Source organism: Helianthus annuus, chromosome 14, assembly GCF_002127325.2.
Source record: "Helianthus annuus cultivar XRQ/B chromosome 14, HanXRQr2.0-SUNRISE, whole genome shotgun sequence".
NCBI classification, from domain to species: domain Eukaryota; kingdom Viridiplantae; phylum Streptophyta; class Magnoliopsida; order Asterales; family Asteraceae; genus Helianthus; species Helianthus annuus.
The window spans coordinates 125,088,462-125,110,199 of record NC_035446.2 but is presented as its reverse complement, the minus strand read 5'-3'; the positions used below and the strand labels follow the sequence as shown (position 1 = coordinate 125,110,199).

Genomic DNA, 21,738 nt, shown 5'->3' with positions numbered 1-21,738 from the left:
ACTTTGGTGTCAAAGCTGGAAAGTTCTTGGGCTACATGGTAACAAAAAGAGGAATAGTGCAAAAGACGTCCAAAGGCTAACAGGAAGGATCGCAACTTTAAACAGGTTGTCACACCCCGATATTTCCACGTATTACCGGTGGGCCCGGTGGGGAGTATCGTGACGTAGTTGATATCATCATAGTCAAATAATCACAGTTCAATGCACATCGGAAGTCTAAAGTAAATATATTACAAACCGATTCAAAAGTAACATCAATTATTACAATTGGATTGTAAGATGGATCCACAGGCGGATCTTAAAACAGAAAGATTAACATTGTTCAACAGATTTGAGACGTCTAGAACTTGCAAGATTCCCTATTAACGCCCTGAGCTCCCAGCCAATTACGTACAGTACCTGTCACTTAGTCTTTTTGGAAAATACGTCAGTTTACACTGGTAAATACAATTAACTGACTCTTTTGAAAACATTTATGAAAATTGATTTAAATGCACAAGGCACAAATATCGTTATATAACTTGGGACAATTATATAAAAATAACCTTGTATATAGATTTACATGTTCGTTATACATTCAGGGCCCGATGTAGAAACCGAGTCAAGATTAACAGACACACCACAAGTATAGGCCCACAAGAGAGTGAGATACCGTTTTTCTTACGCAACTGTCAGGTGTATGCCTACACCCCGTGCTTAAGACGTGGACATTTTCTTAATAATGATGCCAAGGATATCCGAGACATGGTCATTAACCCCCAAAGGCTTTTATTTCAAACAAGACAGATTAAAACGGGTTACCTCAATAATTCAATCACAATCCAATTAAACATTCAATACCCGACCAAACGGTATTATTATAATACCGTATCCCAAGCCCGTATAGGGAAAATAAGTTAAAAGTATTTACCTGAGCTAAAATGCAATTTATACTCAGCCGTATATTCTAATCAGCAAGCACAAGTACCTCTACTGGGGCTTTCAATCTGGAACGAAGGTTTTATTAACCTATTAGATTCCTAACGAGTCTTATTTAAGTTGAAACTTAGACCGGTTAGTTTTAAAGGAAGATATACGGTTCAAAACGCATGATTAAGCGAAGACCGGAATAGAATGTGATTTAGACCCGACAAGTTTGAAGACTTGTATAATATGGGTAAACTAAACACATTCTGGAATTTGAGATAAAAATGATAAGGTTTGACCCGTTTCGGTTAATTTATGCAAACTAGTTACCTAAACCGTACCGAACGCGAAAAATGCATAACGGGTAACCATAAGAGTCATATACAGGTTTCCTAAGTTAGTATGCCTTAAATATGTTGTGATATCAGTAAGATACCTTCCATTATTGCAAAACGAATTTAAACTCAAATTAAGCCCCATAGGGGTATTTTGGTCATTTTAAAGATTATAAAAGGGACTAATTATTAACCTGGTATTCAGGTCTGATTTGATCAGTAAAAATATTTAATTTAATAAGTTATATCAGTAGGGTATTGCATATATGTGAAATTTATTATTTATAACCAAACTATGCACCGAAGGGGCATTTTGGTAATTTCACATAAGCTTTAAAGGTCAAATCTGGAAATCTGAGTTTAAAACTTTTGCTTACTGTTAAAGTATAAAAATTTACTAAAAACATCAGTAGGTATTAAGTCTTATATGTTTAAAATAGTTTTAACTCATACTATGCGTTTTAAATGCGTAAAAATGCGGTTTTAAGCGATTTCCGGGTTTTATAAGAAAAGCTGATATTTTTATCATTCCAGAAGGCTTAAAATATTTTATTTATCATATAAAATCAGTAGCAAAAAGTTTGGTATCAAAATGTTACGTAAAACTCATTTTATGGGCAAAAAGGGTATAACCGACAATTACCGAATTAAAGCAAGAACCCTATGTTATGCTCAGCCTAAAAATAAATAAAAATCTTCAAAAATCCCAAAATATTATATTATATCAGTGCGTAAAAAGATTGGTGTCAAAATTTGGGTTTAGATAGGCTATATGCTATTTATGTCGTTTAATAAATAAAAAGCTTTTTATTTACGCTATTGAGCATAACTTCTAATCTAGACCTCAAACTGATGTCAAATTTTTAGGACAAGTTTATAAATCAGTAACAAAGGTTATTGTCCTTTCACGTTTTCAAAAATCTCGTTTTAAGGTCAAAAGGGCATAATGGTCAACAATTAGGCATATAACGGAAACATGCAAATGAATAGGATAACTAAGGATCCAAGTTGTATAACCTCAGAGGGTTACACTAAGCTATAACATGGTCCTAAAGGAATCCTAAGGCATATCTAAACTAAGCTAAATCGGGTCAGAACTGAAAGTCAAAGCAAAAGTCAACTTTTGCGACTTTCGGCTGCGAACCGAGTCTAAACTCATAATTGTCAGGTTGAACATGCTTAAACATGTTCTTATATTAATTACCAAGTTATTTAAGTGTTAAAATATGTTCCATAACTTCTGTATTATTAGTTATGAATTTATTAGTAAAAACTGACTCGTTTGACTTTTTATTAAGAAGTTTGACCCGACAGTTGACTGAGTAAACGTGGTAATTAGAAGGTGTCCTTTTTGAGGGTTTAACACCTACCTAATTACGGTCACGTAGCCATGTTCGTTGCGAACAATGGCTCAACCGTTTAAAAGTCAAAGCGTTTATCGAAAACGCTTGACTTTTCGGCTATAAATGCTAAATAAAACAAACTAGTCACGAAAGGACACTTACAAAGGGTCCAATGGACTGAAGGAGGTTCTCAAGAAGTTCAAGACCCTCTTAGAATCAGAAGCATAGCAGATTTGAAGAAAATGTGAGTTGCAAATGAAAGTGGGGAAGGGTATATATAGGATTTTGAGGACCGTTAAGATCGTTTCTTGATAAACGAGCCTTGATCTGGACCGTACACATCATACCCCGTGTTTTTTCAATAAAATGGGTGCCCAAAATGGCCCATAGGATTGATTAAAACCATGTGCAAACAAGAAACCCAGCTGCTGGATCAAAGAAAACAAGTTTTGCAGGTCTGATGGGCTTACACGGCCCGCGTAGACTCAGAGAGAGTCTTACGCGGCCCACCTAGTACTCAGATCAGCAACAGAACTTTGAAAATTGCAGAAATGGTCCCTGTGAGCATATAAGGTCATATTTGGCATGTTTAAGGCCCGTTAACCTCATTTCAAGGCTCTACTATGAAGTTAAAGTATATGGAACATGAAACATGCTTAAAAATATGCCGGATGTCGGTTCGTTGGTCGTACGGTTGCGTTGTTCGGCTAATTATGACGAAACACGAACGGATGCGAAAAACGATCCAAATTACGCGACAAATGGAATTTTATCATGCCACACACTAAAATAAAATATTTTAATGCTTACATAAATTTTTGGATGTCCGGATATATACAGAACGTAAGATATGCGCGAAAATGCAAACTTGTGCACTTTTTGATGCTTTTAGTCCCTCTTGATCAAATAAGTTTATTTTTGCGTACCAAACACCTCTAAGCTTATTTCTAAGCTATGTAAAGGATATTTAGGGCATGTTTAACTTATGATCATATTCCAGAAGGTTCGATACCATACGAATCGATAGACTTTTGCAGTTTAACGTAAATAGTCCTTCTAATGCGCAAACTTGCGCATATCATCGTTTAATAGTATTGAAGCCTTATCTAATCCATATTAGGCATTCTTGGGTATATTATTAAACATCAAAATGCTTCGGGTTCGTAAAAAGGTCATTCAGAGGTATAATTAAGCATATTGACAATTTTAGTCCCTCTAACTTGCAAAGTTGCGCGTAAATTCACTTATAGGCATAAAAGCCCTTAATGGCCAACATTAGGCATTCCCGAGAGTATAATCAATTGTCATTAAGCTCTCGGTTTGTTAAAACGTCACTCAGAGGTAAGAATTAACATGTTGACGCTTTTAACCCTTCGACGCACAAGCTTGCAATTAATTATACAAACGACTATTCTTGATCAACAAGTGGCCCATTTGTGAATATGATTACCATGTAATGCTATCCAGAGGCTTATAATAAGCATGTTAACATTTCCAGTCCTTCCATAATCAAAGTTTTTGATTTTTCGCAAAATTAGTCCTTCAAATTCAATGTTTTGACTTTATTAGGGTTTATTACACGTGTCCATACATCATTGGACGTGATTTTACGAGGTGTTACACAGGTTCTTCTCAAAGTCTTCAGAAAAGTGCAACGATTTCTATGACATCCTGAGGAAGAACAAGAAGTTTGAGTGGACCGAGAAGCATAAGGCTGCACTTAAAGTGCTTAAGGATTACTTATTCTCCGCACCACATCTGATGAAACTAGTGGACGGTGAACCATTATCCTTGTACTTGGTTGTTTCAGGTAATGTGGTAAGTGCAATATTAGTTAACGCTAATGAAGGCCAACAACACCTTGTATATTATGTAAGTAAAAGCCTTCTTGATGCTAAATCCAGGTGTTCTCATTTTGAAAAATAAATTTCTTGCATTAATCATAGCTTCCACTAAACAAAGACATTATTTTAAAACTCATACTATTATTGTGAAAACTAATTTTCTCATTCAGAATGTTTTTAGGAAACCAGAAATGTCAGGAAAGATGACAAAATGGGCAGTTAAGCTTATTGCATATGATATAAGATATGAGCCCAGAACTGCTATCAAGTCGCAAGCACTGGCTGACTTTGTGGCGGATTTCAGCAGTGACTTACAAAAAAAAAAAAAAAGCTGAGTTGGAGGTCCAACAACTTGGAGAAACCATGGATCCTTGGATACTCTTTATTGATGGAGCCTCAAACGTCAAATGAACTGGATTAAGAATACTACTAAAATTGCCAATGGGGGACATAATACCCCAGTCCATCGTCTCTGAATTCCAAACCACCAACAATGAAGCAGAATATGAAGCACTAATAGCATGTTTGCAATTAGCCAGACAAATGAGGATCAGGTATATTCAAGTTTATTAGGGCTGACAATAGATATCTGTATAAGACACGATTAGACCTGTTTACTGAAATAGTACACAACGTGATTTTTTTACTTTTAAAAATAAATATAGTTATGAGGTTAGGATCGATAATTTCTTCTTCTTGGTACATAAAACGTAAAACTGTGTTATAAATATGAGATATAAAGTAGTTAAACAAGTTGTATTCATGTTTAATACTTGTGTTACATGCGTGGTTAGAGACCTGTTAAACCCAATAAGACATGATTTGTCAGCCTTAAAGTTTATATAGATTCATTGCTAATTACCAACTACTTTATTGGTTCATATACTGTAAAAGGTGAGAAACTAATCAAATATTTAGAAATAGTAAAAGAACTGGCAAATTGTTTCGATTCTTTTAGCATAACACAGGTACCCAGAGAGGAAAATGTAGGAGAAGATGTTTTGGCGAATTTAGGATCAGTCCAAAAAATCCCAGAAGATGTAAAGATACCTATCATTCACATCCTCTTTTCTGCAATTGGGGAGCATGATGTAATGGAGGTAGCAAAGGATACTACAACAACATCCAATGATCCGCATTCAGATTCGGGATCATGGATCCTTCCGATTATGAAATTTATTTAAAATGGAGAAATCCCCACATGAGAGAATCCTAGAGCCTTCAGAGTCAAGATATCTCAGTTTATTATATTAGATAACACTTTATATGAAAGGTCTCTTGCAGGTCACTATTTACGGTCCATTGAGGATCTTGAAATTCAAGAAGTGTTAAAGGATTTCAATGAAGGAGACTATGAAAATCATACAGGGGCAGAGCACTATTCTCTAGAGTACTTAGGACAAGTTACTTCTGGCCCACAATGAAAAAAAGACACAATTAACTATTCATGTAGGTGTGATGGTTGCCAAAGGCACAACAATATCCTACACCTTTATATTCCATAAATTCCTCTTGGCTATTTATGAAATGTGAGATGGATATAATAGGGAAATTACCAAAGGCACCATGTGGTAAAGTCTTTATGGTCGCTATGATCGACTACTTCTCCAAGTGGATTGAAGTAGAAGCATTTGTCCAAGTTAGGCAGAAGGAGGTTAAATCCTTTATCAAACGAAATATTATTACTAGATTTGGAATTCCTTCTGAAATTATATGGTGTTAGGGCATATGTTTTTATAATTATGGATCATACATCCTGAGGTGCTGACTGGATCAGTTATCCTTATCAGATAGTGCAGTGACTCAGAGGATCAAGGATCCTTATTATTACTTGTGATTTCTAAGAATTGTTCTCGATGTTTTCTAATACTCATGTGCAGGTTATTAACAAAGTGGACTGAGTCTTAGCTGGAATCTCAGAAATAATTCGTTACGGTCGTTTATTTTTGTTCATTTGTGTTCGTTTATATTTGTTCATTAGTGTTCGTTTATGTTCTTTATTTTTGTTTGTTTGTGTTCGTTAAGATTTTAAACGAACGAACATGAACTAACAACACGAACACTTCTATTTTCTTTATGAACGAACATGAACAAAAAAATGTCCATTTATGTGTTTGTGTTTGGTTAGAGTTAAATGAACGAACACAAACATAATGTTCGCGTTTATTTGGTTCATTTACAGGCCTAACTCATGTTGATGCATGTGAGACTGTCAGCAAACACGATAAATGGTTTGTACCAAGTCTTGTTGATGGGTAACGCTTCCAATTTCATTTATTGCTTGTTTGACCCCTATATATACATCCACATTTCACACCAACTTTATAAAACCACACTCAATCACCTATTTATTCTCCTCTCATCTACATATACTCTCCCATTTTTTACAGATTTTATGCTAGTCGGATGACGAGGGACCAACACATAATTTCGACGGTTCAAAAGGTGGTTGAAGCTGTAACAAAAGACAAAGGGTGCTCCTCAAAATTCAAACGGCGGCACAACGTTAGACGAAAAGCCACAACTTTAATGGAGATCAAATGGCGACACAAAAAGACATCAAAAAACGTTTAATGTTTTGCAATCAAGATGGCACATTTAGAAAGTGTCGACTCTAACAAAGACGAAATTTAAAGCTTATGTAATTTTTTTATTTTATGATTTATTTATTAAATTTTAACATGTCGAATAACACAGTTTTCCATGCCCTTCCCACACTCCCTTTTTATCCATCACCAAAATACTCATTTTCCATCACCAAACTACTCAAATGCGCGCTCCCTTTTTCCGTCACCAAACTACTCGTTCACATGTCGAATAAAACTCATTTTGGTTCACACAGTAAGGTCTTTATAGATCAAATCTAAAGAGAAAACACAAACCATACATGAAATCTTAAAAGAAAACACAAACCATACATGATTTATGACATAAATTTTTTACACCAAATCTATAATATGCAAACAATAAACATTTTAGTTATGAGTAGTCAAATCTTAGTATAATGTCCAGTTCCATTTTTCATCAAATTCTATCACTTTTTTTGAACGGAAAGGTTACACAATACTACCCTTAAATTACACCAAATTTTACCTCTACCCAAAAGGCCCAAATCCTCTACCACCCCACCAAAGTTGTGATGGCAATTCTATCACTTATAGGCTCAATTGCTTGTACATCCATCTTCACTCTAAATGAGAGAACCACTGACCGATTGTAAATGCTCACCTGCTATAACTCCAAATAGACTAAATCTGTTAATTGCAAAAGAATGGCTCAACACAAATTTGTAACAACTTAAAACATATTTACTATATAACACATTTGGCACATTATCCTTTTCAATTTTTTTCTTTTATAACACCCAACTAAATCCTTTCTCACCTAAAATATAATCATAAAACATAAGTCGGATAAGAGGAACCATCAGAAACCAAATATTTATCCCCAGAAGCTAATAAAAGCTATAACGGTCCGCATCATGGTTTGATCTCTGTAACAGAGATCCCATCATCTGGTTCCTCATATTTTAATCTAACACAAAATCAACCATTTCTATCAAAACTTTTGTAAACAAAAATTTTAAAGGGCTCAGATACAAAAATATGGGTTATGAGAAAGTTTATCAATCACAATGAGTATCAGAGTGGTGCATGACTTTCCTAATTTCTCATCACTGCCCTAAAAAAATTGCGTGTCACAAAAATACTAAAAAATGTGAACAGTAATAAAAGTAACAGTAAGCTTAGAAATGTAGCAGCAAACTGTGTCGCAAACCTGTTTTCATCGCTATCTGCCCGTCTAACGAGATGCCTAAAACATTAATTAGGTCAAGGCATCAGATACCATAGGGCATTTTAAATAAATAACACCTTCTAATGCAATCTCAGCCGAAAGATGGTGATAAATTTAAGTTAATCACAGCAAAACATCAGTTTAAAATGTAGATTTGCATCATCGATTGCACCGTATGCATTTTTAATTTGGGATTTACAAAAAATTAGGAAATATTGAAAAAACAGAGTGAGTAAAAGATTGATCAGATGGTAGTGCATGTATTATAGATCATCATACCATAGTGCAGACAATATTGGGTAAAATAAATCATCACTTCAATCTTTTCCAAATCAAATCACCTCTACAAATTCCCCAAATCTCATACTAAAATGAAAATAGACGACCAAAATTTTAAAATACAAAGAATCAGATTGTAAATATGTCTATCACCAGGGAACCACGTACGTTAACGAAGTTCGTAAGACTGGGGCGACAATAACTCTCATCATATTCATAGAAAAACAGAAAAAAATACGAACTAAATTAGGTAAAATAAAACAGAGAGATTACGAATGGTGTGAAATACGAACGGCAGCGAGAGAGATTGAAGATCGTCTGAAGTGGCTAGATAGAAGAGATTGAAGCACCATGTTGGGAGATGAAGGTTGAGGCGGCATATATATAGCGAAATGAGTAGGGTTAGGGGATGTGAGGCTCTCATATTCGGCTGCCATTCGATCCGATTTAGGGTTTGCTTAAATAATAAAAAAATGTTTTTTTATTCAACTATTCACAATTTAATCTCTTATTTCATTTACGCTAAAAAAATATTACCTTTTTATTTCTCCTAATAATATTTTTTTCATACATTTATCATTATTTTTTCTCTCTATTCCACTGACAACTACTTTTAAAAAAATATTAAAAAATTATAGAAGTGAATAGTATCTCTTTCAAATTTAAAGATGAACAATAACTTTTTTTCCCTCTCCTCCACTCATAACAATTTACAACCACTTTTACAAATATAAAGGCTACATTTCCAAAAATATAGAGGATCCATTGTGAATGCTCTCATACACCTAAATCACACCGTGTAGTCCGGGGGGGGGGGGGGGGGATATTGCACGGTCCTCCCAACCGCTGGAGTGATCCCACTTCACAAGCTAGCTTAGCCCCATAGCTGCCTGGCGGTTAATACCCAACCGGAAGTGAAAGCCTGAAGTTTTTGCACCTGTCAGGATTCGAACCCGGGTCCTCTGGAAAGAGGTGGGTGAGACTGACCACTAGGACACCCCAAGTGGTTACACGGTGTAGTCCGTTTGTGATATAATCTTATAGTAGAAACTTAGTTATATATCAACTAAATCAAATAGACACAAACCCACCTCCTCTAATTAATTAAGGTTTGACGAGTTAAGATATTCTAAAATCAAATCAAGGTTTGACAAGTTAAGATATTCTAAGGAAACCAAAAACAAAAAGACCTTATTCAATAGCCCACTAAGATGATGTTGGCACACATCACAGTTTTAACACAAGCCCAAGTGAATACGAAAATGATAAGTCATCATCCAGATTCTCGTATAGATACGTGAGAAAACACAAGGTAGTTATTAAGGGTATTATCGAGTGGCCTAGTGGTAGGAGACTTGAGTTTTCCAATAAAGACTCAAATTCAATTCCCACTTGTGTTATATTGGGGTGAATATTGCGCAATGATGGTGACAAACCCACCGAGGGGGGTTCAATCCTGAACCGAACCCCGGTTTTCATCCGGCTGTTACTTCAGTGAGGTATCTCGTGTGGAGGCAATACGGTTTCTGGGGGAACGCCGTAACCAAGTCTGACTAACCCATCGCGGGCCCGGTTAAACCAATGTAATCTGGGCAAATCTTAGGTAGGGCCGCCGTTTAAGCGGTGTGACATCTACCTATTATACTAAAAAAATACACTTAATGCCACATGTCCTTTTCTTAGGCAATCAATTGGGTGATGTGGACACTCTCTTTGGGCAGATAATTGAGAATGAGCGGCAATCTCTTTTTCTCTATTCTCCTTCTCACGTACGTTTCTCTCCTCAACCTTTCCTTTAAATCTTATTATTTGCAAATCACAAACCTAGATCTCTAAAGCAAGGATTCAAATCATCGATTGAAGGCCAGTAAGTTATTTTCGATCCTTAATCTGATCCACATATGTTTTTCTTCATTGATTCGTGTTTCATATTTGTTTAATCTTGATTTAATCTTGATTTATATTTCACGAACCCTAATTTGCAGTGAAGCAATTCTCATGTATCTCTGATTCATCCTAATCGTTACCCTCTTGGTATGTTAAGTTTTAGTCTTATAATCTTACGTTTATACAAAACCCTAATTATGATATGTGCGATTTTCAGACCTTCAAACTTCTACAAAACCCTGCTATGAACCGAATTCCCTTGATGTTTCCACTGATTGGATTCTATATAACATTTGGCTTCTAATTATTTCAATTTTCTAAGATTTTTCTTCAATGGTAGCAGATCTCTGTTAATTTTCAAGTTATCGTTTTTGCTCAGGTAAATGTTCTATTGGTTTTTTTGGATTATATAATAGTTTATTATTGGCTTATTTTTTTTGTTAATCATATGTATATGTTATTGATTTAATTGGAATTAGATTTATATGATATGATTTGAAACATGTGACTGTATTGTGATTTTTTGGGGTAAATTTGGTTACATTCACCAAGTGTAGAAGTGTAGATTGGATTTTGGAGTTTATAAATTGTGAAATTAGAGATCAGTGTAGAAAGATACTCTTACAACTCTTTTGATTCTACAATACTTTGTTTGTTCGGTTTTTGATTTTGTTCCTGTTTGTTGAGAGATATTCAGTTTTCAATCATTTTCGCTCTGTGATTCTTTCCGAGTTTCTCGACAAATTTTTTTCCGGTAAAGTTCTTTTAACATCACGTTGTAGTTTTTATTATTGATTTATTGAAAAACTTTCTGGACAAATTTTGTTCCTGTTTGTTAAGAGATATTCAGTTTTCAATCATTTTCTATTCAAATATGGTTTTAGTTCTTTTAATCAATTGTAATAATACCTTAATTCCCACAATCGATATTATTACGTGTCCATACCGGTTGTCGTAGTATTGTAGCTCCATCACCATTAAGTTTGGTTAAATAATACAATTAGTGTTGCAGAGATATCACATAAGGATATATAAGAGTAGTTTGAACTCGAAAAACAGTAGATAATGTTACTTCCACCAGTGGCGTATATAGAGTATGTTCTTAATCCCTTTCGGCTTGAGTTACTTTATTGTCATTTGTTTTTTTATTTAACAAGATTAATATTCAATCAGTACTTATTTGTTAATAATAAGAATTATATTATGGCTACATATTTATTTATTTATTTAGAATCCCGTATGGGTCAAACAAGGTTAAAGTCACTAGACTTTATACCTTTTATACCAAGTTACTAACCAAATGGGTCAAGCTAGCTTACTTCATTTTTGGAATCATAAGACTATGAGGGGCGGAATGGCCAATTTTGGTTTGTGTTCCTTAATTGGGTCAACTGAAAAAAAAAACTACCTGAATGTGGATTGGGGCAAATGGGTTGAAGTCACAAAAGTCATATATTGTATACTAACCAAATGGGTGCTAAATGGGCGATGGTTTGTGTTTTTTTTTTAAACAGGTAAATGAATAAAAAACTAGCTGAAAGTGGAATGGGTCAAATTAGTAGAAGTAACCAAAGTCTATATATTGTATATACGATAAGTTTGAAATGGATTTTGGTTCCACTTTGCTTAACTTTTTTTTTCAGCTGCAGCTTAAGAAAAACATTAACCAAAGCAAGTTCAGGTTACCTCAAAGGTTAGTTTTGGTTTACATATAATAACTCCACAGATAATGAATACAAGTTACTTCTTATTTTATGTACAAAACAATAACTTTGAAAAGAATACCAACTCCATTTTAAAAGGATCAGTCAAATTAAAATGGGGGATTTAGAACTTAAAAGAAAAACTTAACAGTAATGTTTCAGCTATGTTTTAAGATATGAAAGATGATTAATAAATTATGTCCTTTGAGGGAGGCTTTTTGAGATTCAGTAGCTAAGTTTACATTATTTCAATATTAGTGTTCACTTATGTTGCATATTAACAATTTATACAACAATCTTGCCGAATAATTGGAAGAAACTTCTAATCTTTGGGTGATATGAGAGTTTTAAATTAAAGTAGCGAGTGTGGAAGATATAGTCTCATCCCGTATGTTTGACTTCTTGAGCCAACTCTACATATCTCAAATAAGAGATATTTACGGTCCGGTTCAGCCGGTTTTTACGAGTTTTTGGGTGGAACCGGTAACTACGGTTTTTGGAAAAACTAAGCCAAAGCAGTCGGGTTGGCAGCATCGACTGGACTGTCGGACCAACCAAATGTTTAAGAATTAAACGGTTTACGAATAAAGTAAAAAAGAAAAAAAATTAAGAGCACATATTCGGCTAAACTAATAATCTATATATATGGTAATGTTAAGTTCATATACGTAGAAAAACATGTTTTTTTTAATATTATGGCGGTATGTTCATCCCGCCCTGTTACAAACCATAAGCCAGACCACATTACTCCTGACCCATCTGAGCTCGCTAATTTAACTTGGTTTGGGCAGTTACGGTCGGTTTCGATGGTTTTTTAACATCACTAACTCAATTAGCACTACCTTTTTTAATTCTTACTTTCAGGTTTCCGGTTCTATAGTCTCTCAAATTACCACTAAAGTTTCACTTTTATATCTTTTCATTTTAGAACGATGAACAAAAATGGTCAAATTATGGAACCAGGTTCGTGCATGTTGGTGGGTTTGTACGGTGGAGATGGTGCCTCCCAACGATGGTGGCTCTCGCTTCCAGGAACAATCACAGAGGTTTTTAGTAGCAAACTGACTTGACTCATGAAGTTTGCAAAAAGAGGTAAGAATATTTGTGCATTTGTGTTTTTTTTTCTCATAAGGTCTCTATGCTATTTTCCATAAGATTTATATATTTATTCACAAGATAGTTTGAACATTTGTGAGTTTTTTAAACAATACAATAAATATCTAAGTATAACATAGGGTGTTTGAATATTTGTGAGTTTTTTAAACAATACTATAAATATCTAGCATTGGAGCGGAAGACCAAATGTGACTCTTTAAGCTATTATTGTTAGTAGTAGTAATAGTACTAACAGTAGTTCAAATGGGTGCCAATGAATAAGGTAAGAAGAATACTCTCTTTTTTGCTTCTCTATTTTGACTTTATAGGTCAACTCTTTAGAAATTCTCACCATTCAAATTGATATGGTTTTTATTATAATTTAACACCTATTTATTGTTTTGAAGTTCTTCAAAAGTTAATAGTATTCATATCAAAAGTTAATAACTCATGACCAGTTCAGAAAATTAGTCCTAATGAATTTGTCATAGATGAAGTAGACTTTGAAGACATCTGTCACACCCCGATCTCCATGTGTCACCGGTGGGCCCGGTGTGGGGTACAGTGACGTGGTTGGCATCGTCATAGACAAACAACACAATATAATAATGCACAGCGGAAGCAGAATAGATACATTTCAACTTTAATTAAATGTAATAATAACATTATGAGCAGTTGAAACGGATCCACAGGCGGATCAAATAAAAATAAGGTAAAATTTGTTCAACAGTTTATTTTGTCGTCCGAGCTTGCGAGACTATAGTGGACGCTCTTAGGAAACAGCCAGCCTAGTTCGTATAGTACCTGCACTTAATCTTTTTGGGAAAATATGTCAGTTTACACTGGTAAATACAAATCAACTGACTCATTTTGAAAATGATTGAAAATTGATTTAAATGCACAAGGCATAAATATTTTTATTAACTTGGGATAATTATGCAATATAAACTTGTGAACGAATTACATGTTACTCGTACATTTGGTGGCCCGGGATCTGCTGTCCGGGCTAAAGATTAAATGACACACCACATTAAAGAGTTATACACGCCGGGTGTACGCCTACACCCCGTGCTCTGGTCGTGGCCATCTCGTAAGATAATGCCAAGGATATCCGGGACACGGTCAATAACCCCCCAAAGCCTAAAGTAAGAACAAGACTGTTTAAACGAGTCGCACAAACTATTCAAGACTGTACACCCATAGGGTGCAGGATTTGTGCGCTCGATCAAGCGGTATTTTAAATACCGTACCCCAAGCCCGTATAGGGAAAATAAGTCAAAATGTATTTACCTGAGCAAGTATGAATCACAAATGGTAAGTGTAGGTAGCTTTTACTGGGCCTCCTAATCTGGAACAAAGGTTTATAATAACCTATTAGATTCCTAACGGGTCTTTTATTTAAGCCTAAGCTTGACCGGTTAGTTTTAAGGACGATACGGTACAAGCGCACGATTAAGCGAAAGACCGGATAGAATGTGATTTAGACCCGACAAGTTTGAATACTTGTATCATATGGGTATACTAAATACATTCTGGATTTTGAGATAAAAATGATAACGTTTGACCCGTTTCGGCCAATTTACGCAAACTAGTTACGTAAACCGAACCGAACGCTAAAAGGGCGTTACGGGTAGCCAAAAGAGTCAAATGCAAGTTCCCTGAGATAATATGCTTTAAATACGATATAATATCAGTAAGTTATGTTCTATTATGCCCCGAACGATTTTAAACTCAATTTATGCCTTAGAAGGGCATTTTGGTCATTTAAAAGATTATAAAAGAGTCATATTAGAAATCTGAGTTTCGGGTCTGGTTTATACAGTAAATATACTTCATTTAACTTATTATAACAGTAGGGTATGACCCATATACCAAACTTAACATTTAAATTCAAACTATGCACCGTAGGGGTATTTTAGTAATTTCACAAGGGCTAAAAATGCCAAAACTGGAAATCTGGGTTCATATACTTATACTTACTGTTATTATATGAAAATATACTAAATACATCAGTAGGTATGAATCTTATATGTTTAAAATGAGTATAACGCTTACTATGCGTTAAAAATGCTAAAAATGCGATTTAGAGCCGTTTCCGGGTTTTAATAAGAAAGCTGAGATTTTTACCTTTCCAGAAGGCTCAAAATAATTTATTTAACATATAAAATCAGTAGAAAAAGGTTTCGGGTCAAAAGAATGTATAAAACTCATTTTATGGCTTAAACGGTCAAACCCGGCATTAACCGAATCGACTAAGCGATCTAAGATACGATCAGCCAAAAATTAAATAAAAATCATCAAAAATCCCAAAATGTTATATAACATCAGTGGGTAAAAAGTTTTGTATCAAAACGTGGCCTGAAATAGGTTATACGCGAAATGCGCCGTTTATGTAACTTTAAGATATAGTTTTACGATATTGGCCATAACTCAAAATCTGGACCACCAACTGATCTCAAATTTTCGGTGCAAGTTTATATATTAGAAATAAAGATTTCTACTCTTTCACTTTTCCAAAAATCACGTTTTATATCAAAAAGGGCAAAATAGTCAACTTTAAGCATAAATCGGAAACATGCAAATGAATCGGCTAAGTATAGACTCAAGTAACAAAAATTCCAGAGAGTTTTACCAAAATAAAAATGGTCAAAAATATGCTCTAATACAGATCTCAAACATGCATGCACGGATCCGAATCGATAGTCTACGAAAAAGTCGTTTTACAAAACTTTCGGTTCCGATTCGTATTTATACTAAAGATTGTCGAGTTGATCATGGTAAAACACATTCTTATATTCATTATAAAGCTATTTTTGATGATCAAACTGATTGCATGTCATCTACATTACCATTTAAGCTATTTTTCACAAAAACCATTTCTGTTGACTTTTTAGAAACAACTTTGACTCGACAATTAGCATGCATAAAGTGGGAATCAGAGAATACCCTTTTGAGGGTTTGTTTCCCACATAAATACCAACATATATGTGGTTTCAATTTGAGAAATGACAGAGCTAAACTCGTTTAATCGAAAAGTCAAACTACAAGAACAACGGTTTTGACTTTTACTAATAATCAAAGCAAGAACGAATTAGAGACTGATATAGAAGCTTACAAAGGTCCTATTGAAGCTTAGTTAACACCTAGAGTCAGCCTTGTCGTTTAGATTTGCTCCAGAAGTGCCTTGAGAGTTCTTGAGAGTTGAGAGCTTCTTGGTCACAATGCAAGTGCCAAAGAAATGAGAGCTTTGATCCAATTTAAGGGGAAATTCAGAGGTGTAGCAAGCTTCTCAGTAGTCCTAGGCATGCAAGGGATTTAATTGGAGCATTGAGAGGTGATGGCAGCTGTTTACCACTTCAAAAATGAACCAGTTTGCAAATAATTTGTGAATTCAGCATCTGATAGTCTCAGGCGGCCCGCTTGGGCATGTCCAGGCGGGTCGCCTGGCCTGCTGGTCAGCCAAACAACTTTCACACTTGGCAGATTTGGTCCCTGTTCTTGCACGCGATGTTTCGGCTACTTATTTTGACCCGTAAACTCCCAAACTTGGTTTTTAAGAACCTTGGGACATTTACCAACATGGTAATGTCCTCGGATAACTTTGCGCTCAACCAAAAAGCCATGAAATTCGACGTTGACGCTTTTAACCCCTCAAGTACGGTTTTGGCCATAACTTTCTCATACGTTATCGAAACTTCACGAAACTTTTACCACACATTCTAGTGAGTATATTTTAGCATTATAAAGCTTCGGGTCTGCCAAAAGTTCACTCAGAGGTATAAATTCAACATGTTGACACTTTTGGCCCCTATAGTTTGTAATTCCTCACTTTTGGGCATTTTCCGCTTCGTATGATCCATGAACCATCCGTTTAAGGTTATGAACATTATGTAGGGTTATCATAGAGTCTATTTATCCATTATTGACACTTTGGACCCTTACGTTCCATAGTTTTCACTGTTTGTCACTTTTAGTCCCTCTAAAGTTTGTTTTCACATACCGGAACCTTATGACACGTGTCAAGACATTATTGGACGAAATTTTTCGAGGTGTTACATCCTCACCCCCTTAAAAGAAATCTCGACCTCGAGATTTACTGAAACAAATGAGGATATTTTTCTTGCATCGTGGATTCCACTTCCCACGTATATTCGGGACCTCTACGGGCATCCCATTTGACCTTAACAATAGGCACGTGCTTCCTTCGAAGCTTTTTCACCTGTCGATCCTCAATCGACAAAGGTTTTTCTACGAACTTCAAACTTTCGTCTATGTGTATATCTGTATGCGGTATAACCAGTGATTCGTCAGCGAAACACTTCTTTAAATTACAGATGTGGAACACATTATGAATAGCGCTAAGTTCTTCAGGCAAGTTTAACTTGTAAGCAACTGCTCCGACACGTTCGATGATCTCGTAAGGTCCTATGTATCTTGGGCTTAGCTTGCCTTTCTTACCAAATCGCATCACCCCTTTCCAGGGCGATACTTTAAGCAACACTTTATCACCTACATCGAAGTGAAAGTCTTTGCGCTTAGGATCCGCATAACTCTTCTGCCTATCCCTGGCAGCTTTCAAACGATCGCGAATCTGAACGATCTTGTCTGTCGTCTCAAAGACGATATCTGGTCCTGACAGTTGGACTTCTCCAACTTCTGCCCAACAGATGGGCGATCTACACTTCCTACCGTATAAGGCCTCAAAAGGCGCAGCTTTTATGCTGGAATGGTAGCTATTGTTGTAGGAGAATTCAATCAGTGGTAGGTTCTTATCCCAACTACCACCCAAGTCGATCGCACATGCACGCAGCATGTCTTCCAAAGTTTGAATAGTACGCTCACTCTGACCATCAGTCTGAGGATGATAAGCCGTACTAAAATTCAAACGAGTGCCCAATGATTGTTGGAAACTCTTCCAAAAATGCGATGTATATCTAGTATCTCTATCGGAGATAATAGATACAGGTATACCATGCAACGCTACAATCTTATCGACGTATAATTGAGCTAACATATCGGAGCTATACGTCTCCTTGATGGGTAGAAAATGAGCTGACTTAGTCAGTCTATCTACTATGACCCATATGGTATCATTTCCCTTTTTCGTCTTCGGCAACTTGGTGATGAAATCCATTGTCACCATTTCCCATTTCCACTTGGGAATTTCAGGTTGCTGAAGCAAACCTGACGGCTTCTGATGCTCAGCCTTGACTTGCGCACAAGTCAAACATTTAGCTACATGCTCAGCTACTGACTTTTTCAAACCAATCCACCAGTAGTTTGCTTTCAAATCCTGGTACATCTTATCAGCTCCAGGATGAACGGAATATTTAGAGCTGTGGGCTTCCTGGAGGATAACATCCCGGAGTCCTCCATAAACTGGAACCCATATTCGTCCGTTTAGTCGTAGCATTCCATCTTTGTCGTAGGATAACTGCTCCTTAGTTACTCCTAACTTTTCTGCAGGATAGTTAGCTTCCAACACAGCTTCCTTCTGTGCAGCTAACACCCTTTCATTCAAATTATTTCTTATTTCAATGCGCTTGGCATTGATTCTGATTGGTTTCACCCTTTCCTTTCTGCTTAAGGCGTCGGCAACTACATTGGCCTTGCCTGGATGGTATCTTATCTCGCAGTCATAATCATTTAAAGTTTCCATCCATCGCCTTTGGCGCATGTTCAATTCCTTCTGATTGAACAAGTGTTGAAGACTCTTGTGATCCGAATAAATTATACACTTGGTTCCGTACAAGTAATGTCTCCATAGCTTCAAAGCAAACACAACAGCACCCAATTCCAAATCGTGGGTGGTGTAGTTCTTCTCATGCACCTTGAGCTGTCGAGAAGCGTAGGCAATGACTTTGCCTCTCTGCATGAGTACACAGCCCATACCAGTGTGCGATGCATCGCAATACACTATGAAATCTTCTATGCCATCGGGCAGTGTCAACACTGGCGCGTTGCTCAACTTCTTCTTCAGGATGTCGAAGGATTCCTGCTGCTTAGGGCCCCAATCAAACTTAATCTTCTTACGAGTCAACGAAGTTAGGGGCGCAGCAATTCTTGAAAAGTTCTCGATAAATCGCCTATAATATCCTGCCAATCCGAGGAAACTGCGAATCTCGGTAGGAGTCTTCGGCTCCTGCCAGTTCATGACTGCTTCTACTTTAGCGGGATCTACTTGGATACCACGCTCACTTACGACATGTCCAAGGAATTGGACTTCTCAAAGCCAAAACTCACACTTCGTAAATTTGGCATAAAGTTTCTCTTGATGCAGAAGTTTGAGAATACAACGAAGGTGTTTCTCATGGTCAGCTCGGCTCTTCGAGTAGATAAGGATGTCGTCAATAAAGACGATAACGAATTTATCTAGATAGGGCTTGCAGACACGATTCATGAGATCCATGAATGCGGCTGGTGCGTTAGTGAGCCCAAACGGCATCACTAGGAACTCGTAATGTCCATAACGAGTCCTAAATGCTGTCTTGTGTACGTCTTCCTCCTTAACCTTCAACTGATGATAACCGGACCTCAGGTCGATCTTGGAGAAATAGCTTGCTCCTTGCAACTGATCGAACAGATCGTCGATCCTGGGTAACGGATACCTATTCTTGATAGTGACCTTGTTAAGCTCACGGTAATCGATGCACAGACGCATCGATCCATCCTTCTTTTTAACGAACAAGATTGGTGCTCCCCAAGGAGACGAGCTAGGTCTAATAAAACCTTTAGCTAACAAATCATCCAACTGCGTCCTCAACTCCTTCATCTCCGTTGGTGCCAATCTATATGGTGCTCTTGCTACAGGCGCAGCGCCTGGAATGATGTCTATCCGAAACTCCACTTGCCTATCCGGTGGCAAACCGGGGAGTTCTTCAGGAAATACTTCAGGGTACTCTGAGATAACAGGGATATCTTCAATCTTCGGCTTCGGCTCATCAATGGTAACTTGTGCCATATAAATGACACATCCCTTCTGCATGCATCTGGATGCCTTGAGCATGGACACTTGCTCAGGCAATCCATGCTGGGTATCTCCTTGAATAGTGAGTGACTCACCAGACGGAGTCTTCACTACTACTTGCTTTCTGTTGCACAGAATCTGGGCTTGGTTACTCGACAACCAATCCATGCCTATCACTATATCAAATCCAGCTAGCTTAAAGGGAAGCAAGGATAACGGGAAGGAATGATTCCTAATGGATATAACACATCCATCTAGAACAGTCGAGGCGGTTTCTATGGTTCCATCGGCTAATTCCACCTCATATTTCACGCTTAAGGCTTTAACAGGAAGGTTCAACAATTTACAAAACTTATCATCTACAAACGACTTATTAGCTCCTGAATCAAATAGGACTCTAACAAAAACATCATTTACAAGAAAAGTACCTGTAATGACGTTGTCGTCCTGGACTGCTTCCTTGGCGTCCATTCTGAAGACTCTCGCATTGGTCTTCTTTCCCTCATCGGCTTTCTTAGCATTCTTCGGGCAATTAGGTCGGATGTGCCCTTTCTCATTGCAACCATAACAGGTTGCCTCCTTTAGCTTCTTGCAATCCAATGCTTTATGGTCTGTGGACTTGCAGATTCCACATCGTTTTTCGTGAGACTGGGATTTCGCTTCCAAACGACATTTCCCAAAATGGTGTCTCTTGCAGGTCTTGCATCTGGGTTTTTCACCCGACTGATCACCTTTCTTGAATCCCGACCCTTTCCTATGGTCGTTGTTCCCTCTGTGTCGTTTCTAAGATCTTCGTGAGGTGTCATCCTCACGCTTCCTCTTGTTTTCCTCTGAGCTCTTCATAGCTCTCAATCTGACTACATCTTGAGTGAGGGAGAGGGATAGATCAGCTACTGACCTGAATGTCGTAGGCCTTGATGCCTTAATGCTCGCCTTTATCTCCGGTGCCAAGCCCCCAATAAAACGGGCGATCCTTCGCGGCTCAGGGGTCACCAAATACGGCACTAAACGAGATAAGGTGTTGAATGTAGTGAGATATGCCTGACAATCGAGGTTCTTCATTACCAGGGATACGAAATCCGACTCAATCCTTTCGACCTCGTGCTGCGGGCAGAAATTCTCTTTGATTAGGGCTACAAACTGATCCCAAGTCAAGCTGTACAGAGCGGCCTTACCGGCAGCTTGTAGAAGAGACTTCCACCATGCTAGAGCATCTCCCTTGAATGACTGGGACACGTACTTCACAACGTCCCTATCAGCACACCCGCTGATGTCAACAACTATATCCATCTCATAAATCCATGTCATGCAGTCAACTGCTCCTTTTTCCCCAGTAAAATCTCTGGGTTTGCATGAAACGAAATACTTGTACGTACAGGACTTATTGTGCGTATCATGCTTCAGCTTGATTTCTTGCTTAGGAATACTGCTGTGGTTGGAGGAGTGATTATCTTCCTCATTCTTCTTCGGCTCATTCTTTTTAGAAGGTGGCTTACTATGAGCCTCCGAATGAGTCTTGGGCTTTACATGCGTTACAGTTCGGGTCCTACTCCGAGTCCCGCTAGATTCCCTGAATTGCCTATC

General features: G+C 37.0%; 1 long non-coding RNA gene and 5 other non-coding genes across 8 annotated transcripts; all 6 read right to left on the bottom strand.

The window, feature by feature from the left end:
- Positions 1-7,292: 7,292 nt before the first annotated feature.
- Positions 7,293-8,948, bottom strand: LOC110909299. 3 transcript variants are annotated; one of them, XR_004879324.1, is made up of 2 exons: positions 8,776-8,948; positions 7,293-7,682 (listed from the first exon to the last, which is right to left on the bottom strand). It is a non-coding gene; the product is annotated as an uncharacterized LOC110909299 (long non-coding RNA). The 3 variants fall into 3 exon arrangements; XR_004879323.1 differs by having other exon boundaries at positions 7,293-7,659; XR_004879325.1 differs by having other exon boundaries at positions 8,796-8,948.
- LOC118487062 lies at positions 8,016-8,110 on the bottom strand. Its single transcript, XR_004880228.1, has one exon. It is a non-coding gene; the product is annotated as a small nucleolar RNA Z221/R21b (small nucleolar RNA).
- Positions 8,142-8,286, bottom strand: LOC118487073. The gene has a single exon (XR_004880239.1). It is a non-coding gene; the product is annotated as a small nucleolar RNA F1/F2/snoR5a (small nucleolar RNA).
- Positions 8,308-8,394, bottom strand: LOC118487056. The gene has a single exon (XR_004880223.1). It is a non-coding gene; the product is annotated as a small nucleolar RNA Z196/R39/R59 family (small nucleolar RNA).
- Positions 8,462-8,546, bottom strand: LOC118487055. Its single transcript, XR_004880222.1, has one exon. It is a non-coding gene; the product is annotated as a small nucleolar RNA Z195/SNORD33/SNORD32 family (small nucleolar RNA).
- LOC118487081 lies at positions 8,629-8,718 on the bottom strand. The gene has a single exon (XR_004880247.1). It is a non-coding gene; the product is annotated as a small nucleolar RNA U31b (small nucleolar RNA).
- Positions 8,949-21,738: the final 12,790 nt, after the last annotated feature.